We start from the raw sequence: 8,863 nt of genomic DNA, 5'->3' as shown, positions 1-8,863 counted from the left end.
TTTCTGGCAAATTAAACAGTAAAGGATTTTCTCTAGGTGGCAGATTTTAGGTGAATTAAGTTATTTTTCTTTTTACTTCTTAGTGTTTTACATCTTGTCAATAGTATTCCTAACTTCTGTGACTGGTCTTAAAAAAGAGGGATGAGAGCCATAATAATTTTTAAAGTATTTCACTATTTATTGATAGCCTGTAACTTCTGAAGCCACTGCTTTGAAATAGGGTAGCCCGAATTGAAAATCTGAAGGACTCTATATTATGGTCTCTTTCCTAAATATATTTTAGATAAATACTTGTATATTAAAATGAGTATTTTTAGATATTATAAGAGGAACATATTAGTTTCTGTCAAATATGAAGCAAAATTAAAATTTTGAGATTTAATTATAGTTATTTGCATTGAGCCTGCTTTTTATTTTTTTTAATTTGTTTATTCATATGTGTATACATTGTTTGGGCCATTTATCCCCCTACTCCCCACCCTCTCCCTCTCCCCCTGAGCTTGCTTTTTAAAACAGTGTTTGCAAAATGGTCATAGCTTTTTTAAATAGTGGCACAAGAGAGGAAGGGAAGAATCAAGGGGAGGTAGACTAACCAGCTATAGATGAGTATTGAATAAAGAGATGCTTACTCATTTTCATAATTCTTGCAATTAATAATTGTTAATGAGACACAATTGTTGCTCATTATATTTTCTGCTCTGTTGGAATGCCTTACATCTTTTTTAAGATGAATTGGGGAACTAGAATCCAGCTGGAGCAAGCAGTAAATGGAGATGATCTACGACTGTGAACTTAGGGAAAAGGAAAAGAGTGGTTGTTACCACCTAATAATGGCTAAGGAAACAACTTCAGTTCCAAAGAATTATCTAAGGGTATTTGATGACCCTCAAAGTGAGAAGGGTAAAACAGAACTGAGAGGTTCGTGAAGGGTCTGATTCTAGTCTTCTGTATTTGAAAATAGCTATGGAAATCAGGTAGTCATTGCAGACTGATACTCAAAGGAATCCAGTAGTACTCTTCTGAAAAGGCAAGAGAAAAGGCACATACCCATGTATAGATCTGGATTCTACAACTTAAGGGGTAACCTAGTACAGAAGGACACAATGTTGGCCCACACATCTGTTCCAATCACAAACTCTTCATTACTGGAATGTAACAGTAATTCCTCTCAACTACACTGAAATATGAGTGAGTATGATAAATTTAGTCCCATGGCACAGATTCAGAGCCCATAGTTACTGAAGATGGCAGGGAGAAATTGATTGTAGTGAATTTATTTTTTAGATGAAGGTAGAAGCCTAGGGAAGTGAGGTGAATTTTCCTTATTCACTCACAAAATGTCACAGATGGCTGCAAAATGCTGTTCTCCTCCCATTTCCCACCCCATGTCATAGGTTAAAAGATTCCAAGCATAGAAGATTCCAGAAAGAACTAGGAGATGAAAGGAGGCTGTCTTGAAAATTAGGAAGAAAGGAAAAATCTGTTTGGGCAACTGTAACAGGAAGATGAAAAATAGAAAGAATGAGATAAAACTTGTCTTTAACTCGAGAATCACAATCTTCATCTTGCAATTGGACTTTAGCTCATTTATTTGGGTTTGACTCTGTCATCTAACTCTTTATTTTCTTTTTCTCCTTATTGTAACTTGCTTTCCACTTCCTTCTTTTGAATTAAATATTTTATTATTCATTTTCTTGCTTTGTTTTTTAATGTATTCTTTTATTCTTTTTAAGGTGGTTATTTTACAGATTGGACTATGTGCCCTATATGGTATATTTTTAATGCTCCTTGTTCTTGTATGTATTTGTCCTTTCTCTTTTGGTTGGGTCCAACAAAAAGAAAGACTATGGGAAACCCATGTGAAAATCTGTGACTCTGTATGTTCTTTGGAAACTTCTAGTGAATACTTATTTCCAAATTAAGAATTAAAATTATGTCCTCCAAGTACTATGAAAGAAGTGTCATCTTTAGACTTTCTATAGATTTTGTCAAAATACACCCTTCATAGTATTGTAGGATTATATTTTAAACGATTTAACTAGATAACACTACTTTACATTTGGGGTACTCTCCATTGAGATTTAAGAGAGAAAGCAATTTTTCTTTGCCTTATAAACAGGTAAAATTATGTCTAACAGCCTAAATAGGTTACGGGCCCTTTAAAATATTTTTTAAGAAAAATAGATTGTGTGAAGTCCACTGATTTCACAGATTGGTTGTTTGCAAGCATGCCAATTCAATTGGAGTAATTTCCTTTATCCCATTAGAGCAAAGTTGTAGAGAAGCCCAGTGTAATCTCCTGAATTTATGGTATCATCTGAGAAGGGATATTCTGTGACTATGAAAAGTTATAGTAGTTTGAGGCTAAAGGGAGTGGGGGGCAAATGGTATGATTATGCTTTCCTTTGTGAATCAATTCCAGATGTTGACATTAGATCATTTAAGTGTTGATGGAATAAAATGTCAGTGCTAGAGACACCACAGAGATAATCTAGTTAAAATTTCTCTTTTACAGAGGAAGACATTGAGGCCTAGAACAGCTGACTCCCTGTATAAGTTACATAGTCAAGTAGAAACACAGTTGAGTCTAGAACTCAAATCTCCTCTTATCTAACCCAGTTATATTCCATTGTTTGGAATCTAATAGACAGAAGACAAGAGTTGTCAGGAAGTACAAAGGCCACTTTTAAAGGAGAAAAGTCTTCATATCTCTCCATAACCACATTTTAAGTCCATAGATAGATAGATGATGATAGATAGATAGATATACTCAAAATTTTTGCAATAACAAAGGTATCACTTGAATTGTGTCATCTTTCTCCATATACCAAATTAAATTATTTTGCCTCATCTATTCTTGAATACTAGTATGATACATGGATTCAATATTTATTTTAAAAACATTGAGGATATCTCTTCAATGTGACTCATTTCAAATGATTACTCTACAAATGGCCATCCCATTTCTTTTCTCCCACACGGACTAGAGTCCAGCTTGGAAGTCATTATTTCCATTTCATGAAAAATCATGCCAGAGCTCTGGCTTCTAGCAGAGTGGAAAAGCATGAGGACTAGGGGTTGCAGAGGAGAAAGATGAGAAGGCAAATTCTAAATATATAGGACTATAATTCATATCAACTGAGTTATGAGTTGCCAGCTAACCCTAACACAGAAGTTCTAAAATGGAGATTAAATCTGAAAATTTGTATTATTATCTCTTTGCTTACATCTGAAGAAGTAACTTGCTAAGGTATTAATATGAAAAGCAAATATAGGAAATACTCAACCTAAAAGCATATTTTACACTTCTACTTTGCTAAACAGAAAACTATTTCTGAAACCCAAGCTTCAGTTACCTTACTCATTAACTGATGGTAATAAAAGTCTACATTTTAAGAGTTTAGTGAAGACATTGCTTGTGAAATCGCTATTGAACATTGATAAACTGTTGTGAGTTTGTTGTGTCTTTGTTGCGATAATAGTGGCCTCTCATCATGTAATTATTACCTACCTGCTTTTAAACCAACTATTAATCACTCTTACTAATGTTAATGATTACAATCTTCATTTATGAACATATCATGGCAGAGGGGAAACATGGGGCATCGGCCATAGTCAATTGCATAGACATTGCACCATTCCAATCTTTAAGCATTCAGAATGTTCAAAGAGAAATCGAATATCTGGATAGTAAACTTTTAAAAAGTGGAAGGCTCATAGTTCATAAATTAGTATTCATCTAGAATGATAATATAATACTAAAAAAAATTAAACTGTGTAGCTCACATGACATTAAGCACAAGGGTCTTAGTAATAATATTCAAGTTAATTTAGATCTATAGAATGTTGAATGTTGATTACACAGGAAGTGCCATCATGATTAAGAGAAAATCTGAATTTAAAGTAGGATCTCTAAAGAGCCTACTTTTTTGGTAAGAGCCTTACTCTGACTCGCACCCAGGTACCTAACATGAAAGCAAATACAAGTGAAACAAGAGTCTCCAGAAAGAGGCTCTCAAGTTGGAAAGATGATTTTAGCTCTGAGGTTAAAAGGTCACCATTTTGCAAAGCACATCTGAGAGAATCAGTATTAGTCAGGACAGGACAGGGTGTTCTGTGGTAACAAACAATTCACAAAAATCTCAGTGTTTTGAAACAGGACTTATTTTTTTTTTATTCAGAATATGCTGCAGATCTGGGAATATCCTCAGGATAGGCTCATCATGTCTTGGCTCAACATTCCATTCAGCTTCTATCTCTTGTCTCCTTCTTATGGACACATACTCCCATGGTCACTGTAGCAAAAGAAATGAAAGTTGAGTCCCTTAGTCCAACAGTGATGATTCAGTGCTCAAGCACCTATGTGACACCTAGTTGTTCCATTCACACCTCATTGGCTAGCATCAGTCACATTGCATCTTGAGACTTCAGGGACAGGTAGAAATGTAGAATCTTCTCATGTACTATGGAACATTAAGATGCTTTGGCTAGAGAATATCATCTTCTATTAAAAAAATGGAAAAACTGCACATAAAGTTCAAGCTTTGAGCAAGAGCAGAAATAAAACTATACCTTATCAAAAACCCACAATGAGAGTTCACATTTCAACACAGATAATATGGAAAGCAAGCATCAATCAAAAGGTCACATGGATGTTAAAGGTAGTCATCCAAACTAGAGAAGGAGGGCTGGGATTATGGCTCAGTGGGAGAATACATGCCTTGTTAATGTGTGAAGCCCTGGGTTTGATTCCCCAGGACCATAAAAACAAACAAACCAAACTAGAGAAGGCACTGGAACCATTAGTAGATTTTCTGTGTATCTTATTCATTTTGTAGAATTTGTATTTGTTCAATAGATTCTACCTAAAGAACATTGTAGGGTAAAGTTTCTGTATTTTCTAAATATGTTTTTTATTGGCTTCATGAAGTCCAAATTTAAAAGATTATCTGGATGTTGGTATGAACAGATAACTGGACTGATACTACAACCAAGATGTTGATACCCAGAAACAGCAAAATAAGTACCCAGCACCTCTTACAGAGTGGTACTATTTCACGCCATCAAATCTAATTTTTAAAATTTGAAAATCAATTAAACTTCAGTGGGAAATGTGCAATTTGCTAGTGAAAGCTTTGTCTAATAAGTTTTCTTTTTTTCTAGAACATACCCCCAAATAGGTGGGAATGCTGCCATTTTCATTCTGAACACTCTGAAACTTTCCCTTCTTGAATTTCTCTCCCAAGGCAAAATCCAGCAAGGGCTTAAGGCAGGTTCAAGGCTTTGATCTTCCTGTGCTTTTGTGAATGAACAAAAGACCAATGAATTCTGATCTGTTCGGAAGAAAGAAATGGTAATAGAAGGTCCCCAACAGTTAGGAACCACCTGGATATTTCCATTTATAGCCATTTCTGAAACTGGCAATGCCTACTCTTCTAATAAAGAAACTTTGCCCAAACTAATAAAATTAGGACCCAAAGAATATAATTTTGGAAGAACAGATCATCATGATTTTTAATGTAGGCAAAGGGCCCCCAACGTCTCTTTGAATAAAAGAGTCCTCCTAGAGTGAATTTACTGAGAAAGTACAGTTGGTTTAGGAGGATTGTGAGTGTGTGTGTGTGTGTGTGTGTGTGTGTGTGTGTGTGTGTTGTACAAATTTTTGTTATACAAATTTCTGAGAACTCTCAAAATCAGATTCTGTCAAATTAGCACAAAAAAAATTGTATGCTTTGGGAAGATTGCTTTGGGGAAAAGATTTTAATAGGGAAAATTGGAAAAAATATGTATTTTTTAAGTGGGCACTACCTTTGCTGCTAAATTTTAAAGCTCTTTAGCAATCCAGAATAAAATATCTATGCAAAAATATATATCATACTTTATTTGTTGCATTTAAGGAAAATGTAATATTAATGTTGTTTTTTGAAAAGGCATTAAAAGATTTTTTAAAAAGTCTCACAGTAGCTGGTGGGTTTTACTCAATAACTTAAATGTAAAAAAAAAAACAGCTCAACTTATAGATTAAATTTCCCCTTATTTGCATCCTAAAACTAAACTCTGGACCCCATTAGACATTAGTTAATGAATTGTAGGTGGAAAAAGCAACAAAGGCTATATTTTAACTTTCACTGAAGTTTCTCTAACTAAGCATAACTAACCAATATGAACTAGAGTTGAATTAATTTCTGACCTTATAATGTTCCTCTTTACAGACAGGGGCCTAATGCATCATTTAATGTCCTCATGCCCTAGATATGGTTCCCAACAAGAGAAGAATTAGCCTATCTGATAACCTGATTCCAAACATACATGGGAAATAAAAATAAAAGGAACTGCAAATCTTTAAGCTTTGGCTTGAATCCTTCACAGTAAAGTGTGTTAGCGTGGACTACCACACAACACAGACTGGGTGCCTTAAACCACAGGAATGTATGTCTCATTGTTCTGCAGACTGGAAGGTCAAGATCAAGATACTAGTGAAACAGGAGGCCTAGGCCAGAGGCCCAACTCCAGGCGTTCCACATGCCAGACCTGGCTACTCATCCCAACATGCTAAATAAAGAGATGGGTAGTGCTGAATGGCAGAGAAAGGAGATGTATTATTATGAAAGATGGGCACACCACAAGAAGAAGTAAAGTAAGCACTTCAACCCATCTTCAGGGTTCAGGTGTGAGCTTTAGGTTTAGATTGCAGAAGAACTGAGCCAGGGTGTGAGGGGTGTGCATAATTATCAACAGTCCTGGTCATAAGTGTGGTCCAGTGGTCTGGGGGGGGTCAATTGATCATCATCTCAGGATTGTTTAGGTGGGGCCTGGTCACAATAAGAAAGTTATTGGTGGTTAAGGGATGGTTTCAACTCTTGTCACAAAATGTTATTAATCAATCCTGCCTTTACTGAAACCAGAAGTGGCTACAAAGAGACTACAGGGAGAACAGCTCAGAGCAAAGACAAATATAGAATGGAAGCAGGGTTTCTTAAGCTTTTATCATGCTTCTAGTTATCCTTTGGACATCTGCAGATCCAAGTGAGGAATTAGCCCTTTTTAGCAAAAGCAGTTTCTAAGTACCTGTGATACCATCAGGATTGATGTCTGATGAGGGCTCTCTCCTTGGATGCCAAATGAGCACCTTCTTCTTGTGTTCTCACAGGACAAAGAAAAAATGAATTCTGGTCTCTCTTGCTCTCCTTATAAGGGCACTAATGCCAACATGTGGGGATCCACTCTCATGACTTCATCTAAACCTAATTACCTCCCAAAGGGCTGTGCCAAATCCTTTCACACGGAGTAAGGTTAGGGCTTCAACATACACACATGCACACACACACATTCACACACACACACACATGCATCCAGTCCATATCACCAAGATCTTAATTGCTAATAAACTTCTCTAAGAAAAATAGAAGAGATCTAACTGCTCTGAGCTGCTTGATGTTCAAATGTTATGATTGTAGCAATTATTCCAACATCCTTTTCATTTCAAACCATTTTCAAAACCATTTGCATCTTTGTTCAAATTTAACTTTGCATTTCACATTTTACTGCTGGGTGCCATAAAAGATTGATCAATCAAGATGTTGATGTGAAACATGTTCTTGCTAAACAATAAGGTTTAAAAGTGTTGAATGTTGTGACCATTTTTGACTTTCCCTTTTCCTATACGACTTACAATTCCAGGTAACTAATTAATAAATCTTTAGGTAATGAAGTTTTCTGTATACACACATGCACTGATCCAGTGCAGTGTTAATTTATTGTTCTATCAATATAAGCAAATAAGAAGAAAACACCACTTCATTAGGATACAGCTGAGTCTAAAGTAGGCAGATGGTCTCTGCCTGGTTCTGTCCTCGGTTGCCTCCTTTTTACATCTTGATAGGTGATATTACCTTCTGGATGACTTTATCTTCAACAGGGTCTTGTATTGTCTCATCATTTCTTAAAATCTAGGCTACTAATCAATTGCAGAATCCTCAGTCTCTTCAACTACAAGTCCTGTGGCTTCATCACATGATTTCTATTTGCCAGCTTATAAATCCACATGATGCAGAAACTTCCAAAAGGAACTCTTCTTCCAGAGGGAAAGTTTCTATGAGTTCCCTCTGCAAAAGTCCTTCTACATGCTGCTGTGGAGAATGGAGTTTCATAAACTTCTCTGAAGCTTGATGGGAAAAGATACTATTAGGAAGACACCCCCATTGCTCAGAATTCCTGTGCTAGGGCTGTTTCCTGCCTGGCTGCCTCTTTCGGATATCGCCCAGAAGCAACTGGAATCAACCATTCCTTGCTAGCGCCTTGCTGATGATTTCCTTTATAACTCTGTCATATATAAGGATGTGTAGTTAGCTTTAGCCCCATTGTAATGGGTTAAAATTGTGAGACACATGATCCTAGCTGGTAATAACTGCACTATCAACAAAGGGAATCATAATAGCTCTGTTATAAATGACTTCTTCATGCAGAAAATGCATATATTATGGCCACAATGGCATGGCTTGGGTTGTTCTTGTTGTTGGCTTATCATTTCCATTTCCAGAGCATATTCAGTTGTGTTGAATGCAAGAGAGAAGATTCCTAAGGTATAATAAATCAATGAGTAGATTAAGTCTTTGTAGACATTTATACATGGATTTAAATTTGAGCCCTATCACATACTAGCTTCATGAATATAGGCAGGCTGGTTAACCTATTTAAGTCTAATTTACCACATCCCTAAATTGCAGAGCCAGTAGGAGGATCAGGGATATACACTTAAAGCATGTAGCACGACCCTGACAATAAGTAGGCCCTTAATAACTGGCAACAATTTTAAATACTGGGTTATATGCTACCAGGCAATATCCATTTTCCATAATGTTAA

The sequence above is a fragment of the Castor canadensis genome, chromosome 13 (genome assembly GCF_047511655.1).
Source record: "Castor canadensis chromosome 13, mCasCan1.hap1v2, whole genome shotgun sequence".
NCBI classification, from domain to species: Eukaryota; Metazoa; Chordata; class Mammalia; order Rodentia; family Castoridae; genus Castor; species Castor canadensis.
The sequence above is the reverse complement of the archived record's forward strand: the minus strand, read 5'-3'. Positions refer to the sequence as shown.